Here is a 5131-nt window from a genome sequence, read left to right as displayed (position 1 = left end):
TGTTATCTCCGACTCCAGCATCAGCAGTTCCTACTATTTCTCACCAGGAACTGATCTCTGTTTCAACAGTATAGAGGATTTCCTAATCTGTATCTAACTCTGTGCTGTCCCTGCCCTGGGAGTGTTTGATGGGAGACAGTGTAGAGGTAGCTTTACTCTGTATTTAACCCCATGCTGTCCCTGTCCTGGGAGGGTTTACTGGGATAGAGTAGAGGGAGCTTTATTCTGAGTGTAATCCTATGCAAACAATTAAACACACTAACATGAGAACATGACACAGAGTTCAAATACCAGGGGTCATAGATGCAAGTGAAGTGGCAGAAGGATTAGAGGCTGGATGAGGAATAACGTGTATTAAACAGAGGTTGTGGGTGTCTGGAATTCACTGCCTGAGTTGGTGGTGGAGGCAGAGACCCTAAACTCTGTTAAAAAGTACCTATATCTGCACCTTCAGTGCTGTAAGCTATAGGGCCATGTGCAGGAAAATGGAATTAGACAGGGAATCTGGGTGTCTTTGGGTCGGCATGGACAAGATGGGCCAAATGGCCCCCTTCTGTATCATTTTGATGGTCCAATTGGAAATCAGAGGAGGAGGAGGCCATTCAGCCCATCAGGTTCCATCATTCAGTACAATCACAGTCAACCCTGGGTTCCAGCTTAACTTTCCAGCCCACTCTGTATATCTCTGGATTCCTTGCAGTCAGGGTCTATGCAGCATCTTGCCTTACTGACAGCTTGTTAGACCAGCCAATATCTTCCTGAATTCTTCGTACAAACACAAGCAGCTCTCTTTCAACGATGGATCAGAACTCTTATGCAATTTAAAGACGTTTAATTCTAACGCCTGCTTTTTTTTATATAGAGGATTGCTACAGCCCAGAGCTGACCGCAGATATTAATTCTGTGAGTGTCTGGCAGAGCTGGGGGATCACAATGAATGTCAGATCCATACAGATCCAGGGAAAGTTCAAACAGAAAGATGAAAAGGGTGCAGGTCATGGGACAGATTTTCTGGCGAGGGGCAATCTAAAACAGATTAGCTCTCCGGCCCTCCTTCTGAAAAAGCTCTGCATTTCTGAGGGGAGATTCTGCTCAGGGCTGCCACAGAAATGCAGAGCCATAATTCCATTCTGACAGCTTTCATAATATCGACCTGTCAGAGAAAGGCAAACCATGGCTCCTTTTCACAGCAGTCAGTTCCCACATTCGGAAATGTAATGGCCCTGACAGCTACTTTCCCAATGACTGTCAAAGAGTAAGTCCATCAGTGAAGTATAGGCACCCTTGTGACTCAGGAAGCCCAGCTGGGCTTTGGCATTGTGAGTCTACACACGGATTGCTGTGGTTCAAGGAGGCAGCTCACCACCACCTTCTCAAGGACAACTTGGGATGGGTAATAAGTGCTGGCCCAGCCAGCAACACCCATGTCCCATGATTTAATGAGAAGCAAGAATTGGCAAACCTCACCCAGGTCTGGTCCTAACAACTTATATCCTTTAAAAAATAATATTCTGTCTTTCTATTCTTATGACCAAAGTGAGCTGTTGAGGAAGGAGACTGACCCACTGCAATTTGAATACTGCAAAATAAGGATGGCTTCCTGCCCACATGCCCGTTCCCCTTATACCTCACTCCCACCCCTTCACTCCTAGCCCTTCACTCCTACATCCTCACTCCCACACAGAGCTTCATTAACTCAAAAATAGCTCAGGTCTAGACTTGGAAACAGAATCTCCTGGATTCATATCTTACCAGGAGTTGATCTCTGTTTCAACAGTATTGAGGATTTCCTAATCTGTATCTAACCCTGTGCTGTCCCTGTCCTGGGAATCCCACCCCCTCACTCCCACACCCTCATTCCCATACCCTTACTCCCTCACCCTCACTCCCAACCCCTCACTCTCACACCCTCATTCCGATGCTGTGAACATTTTAGCTGTGCTCTCATCCTGTTTGTTTAGGTGAGTGTGAAGAAAATTGAATCTTTGGTGATCACAATTATTACTATGTTTCATAAGCAAAGCTTAACACTGGTCAGGAACTGTCAGATATTCCAAATACTTGTCTATTGATCTAATTGGAGCCCCCAAGTCAACTCAGACTGTGTCTGTTCTGTGAGAATCCTGCTGAGATCCATAGCACTGGAGACTGAGGATTGAGAAGGATTCAAGATGGTGATTGGTGTCGCTGAGCTCAGGTCTGCAGAGTGGGAAGGAAGTCAGAGACTCAGGAGGCCCTCACTGTGAAACTGTTACCTGGATGGTCACCATTCATCTGGAACCAGAACTGGAGGCAGCCATCAGCTTCCATTGGTTCCTGAACTGGTGAAACCAGCAGCAGTGCCTGGCTGTTCTGAAGACTCTCAGCACTGGTGTCAGCCAGCATGAAGTGCCCTGTAAACAACAGAAACAACAAACAGTCTGAGTTAACGGACAGAACACACTCAATCTACCCCACTGTCCCAGAGTCTGACCCACTGTCCCAGAGTGTAATAGGAGAATGAGTCATAGTCATAGAATCATAAAGATCTACAGCATGGGTAAAGGCCCTAAAGGTCCATCACATCCATACCAGTCAAAAACAGCCACCTAACTCCATTCATCCCATTTCCCAGCACTCGGCCCATAGTCTTGCATACCTCAACATCTCAAGAGAACATATAAATACTTCTGAAATGTTATGAGCGTTTCTGCCAATACCACCCTTGCAGACAGTGAGTTCCAGATTCCCACCATCCCTCTTTTGCCCCTTACTTTAAATTTTTGCCCCCTGGTCACTGTTCCCTGCCCAGGGTGAAAAGTTTCTTCCTGTCTATTCTGTCCATGCCCTCATAATTTTATACATCTCAGTCATGACCCCTCTCAATCTCCTCTGCCCTGAGGAAAACAACCCCAGTCTGTCCAATCTCTCTTCATAACTGAAACTTTCCAGCCCAGGCAACATTCTGGTAAATCTCCCCTGCATCTGTCCCTCTCCCATCCTCTGCATACGCTGTCCAGCAGCTATGTCCTTTAAGACACGACCAGCTCGATCAGTAGTACTGCTGCTGAGCCACTCTTGGTGGTGGACATTGAAATCCCCCAACCAGAGTATATTCTGTGCCCTTGCCATCCTCAGTGCTTCCTTTAAGTGTTGTTCAACATGGACGAATACTGATCCATCAGCCAAAGGAGCAAAGTACATGGTAATCGGCAGGAAGTTTCCTTGCATCTTTAAACTGAAGCCATGAGACTGCTCTCTGATGGCCTCTAAAGAACTTTCAATGAAAGTTCTCTGTTCCTTGTTGTTCACCTAAATTGATTCTATATTAGAAAGTTGAGAACTAAGGTCATCTATTAAGACATTACAAATGTCCTTTTTCACTAACAGTGCTGCCCCACCACCTTTTGCCAACTCCCTCACCTTCGTGTTTATTCTTGGTTCCAGAATCACATCTTTGTGATGGCTGTCAGGTTGTGGAGATGATGGTTTTATTGGAGCTGACAATTCATTTGTTCGATTATCAACGCTGCACATATTCAGACCCAGAGCCCTTAACTGAGGTCCCTTCTGTCGTTTTTGTAAACTCTGGCCCTCTCTACTATCACTGTCCCTTCCTGGCAACCTCAGAGCAGCATTATCATCATTGCTAGCTTGATCATTTGTCATTTCTCTTAAATTTACCCAGCCTTCCCCTACAGATTTTATTCCCCCATATATAGCTGAGAGCTCTGTCTATTCTCTGGTTATAAATCACTGGAACACCAGTCGCAGCACAATTTAGGTGCAAACTGTCCCAATGCTTTCAACATCCCCAGGTGTAAGTCAGAAGTCACATGACACCAGGTTATAGTCCAACAGGTTTATCTGAAGACACAAGCTTTCGAAGCACTGCTCCTTCGGCACCTGACTATAACCTGGTGTCATGTGACTTCTGACTTTGTCCACCCCAGTCCAACACTGGCACCTCCACATCATAGCTTCCCCAGGACTGATGCTGGTTCCTCACGGTTCAGAACAAAATCCTCCTGGACCAGACACATTCATCTCTCAAACCAGATCTGATCACAACGTATTCTCTGTGTTCAGCCTGCCTCTGAGGACCAGTGCCTGCTCCTGAGAATCTAACCACCCCCGCCTTAAAATTACACTGCTCCCACTATACGTCATGACAGGTTACACATGGCTCAGGTCATAACCTACAAAGGGAGGTCATGCTGCTGAAGTGAGTGCCCAACTCCTCATGCTGACATTGCAGATCCTCCTTTGTGATGACTATGTGCCTGGTACCAGTAGAGAATACTGACTGCATCTTCCCTGTCCCACTGCAGCTCTGAGCAGATATGCCACCCCCGGCACAAGGCAAGCAGCACAGCTGGTGTCTCTCCTTGCAGCAGACAGTGCCTCTTGCTCTCAGATGCCCAACTACCAGTGCACACCCTCAAGCATCCCCCACTCCCTACAACTGTCTTCCAGTACAATGGGACCCTGGCATACACACTGACACACCCCTGCAGTTACAGCATCATGGTTGTCTCAGCGCAGTTTTAAACCAGGGGGTCCCTTCATGTTAGATGAATGTGAAACCAGGTTCTGCCGAGGCTGAGCTGGGCCATGGGAGGTGCTCTCACCCTCAGCGGTCTCTGTCGTGTGATCAGTGTCTGGCCGATTGGACATATTGCCAATGAGGCGGTTCCAGCTCAGCATTCCTGGCGACGTGTATTGGCAGCTGTTAGCCTCGAAGGAGCACAATCCCTGAGCGTCACACTCTCCTCCCACCACACTCACATCATCAATGGCAATGTCTCCAATCCCGGCTCCCAGGGTGGCTTCAAAAATCAGCTGCAAACAAATAGAGATTTATCTTCAGCTTCAGAGTTCATCGCATGTGAAAGAACACATTGACAATCCACATAAGTGGTGCCTACAAGCCAGAGTGACAGAGAAAACCATTCAGCAGCTCAGCAATGATGGATCGCTGAGTCTATTCAATACAGCGCTCCCTCAGCACTGACCCTCCGACAGTGCGGCGCTCCCTCAGCACTGACCCTCCGACAGTGCGGCACTCCCTCAGCACTGACCGTCTGGTGCCCGCTCCCTCAGCGCTGACCCTCCGACAGTGCGGCGCTCCCTCAGCACTGACCCTCCGACA

This window comes from Rhincodon typus, unplaced genomic scaffold (genome assembly GCF_021869965.1).
Source record: "Rhincodon typus isolate 14 unplaced genomic scaffold, sRhiTyp1.1 hic_rhity00000896, whole genome shotgun sequence".
Classification (NCBI taxonomy): domain Eukaryota; kingdom Metazoa; phylum Chordata; class Chondrichthyes; order Orectolobiformes; family Rhincodontidae; genus Rhincodon; species Rhincodon typus.
Note: the sequence above shows the minus strand (reverse complement) of the source record.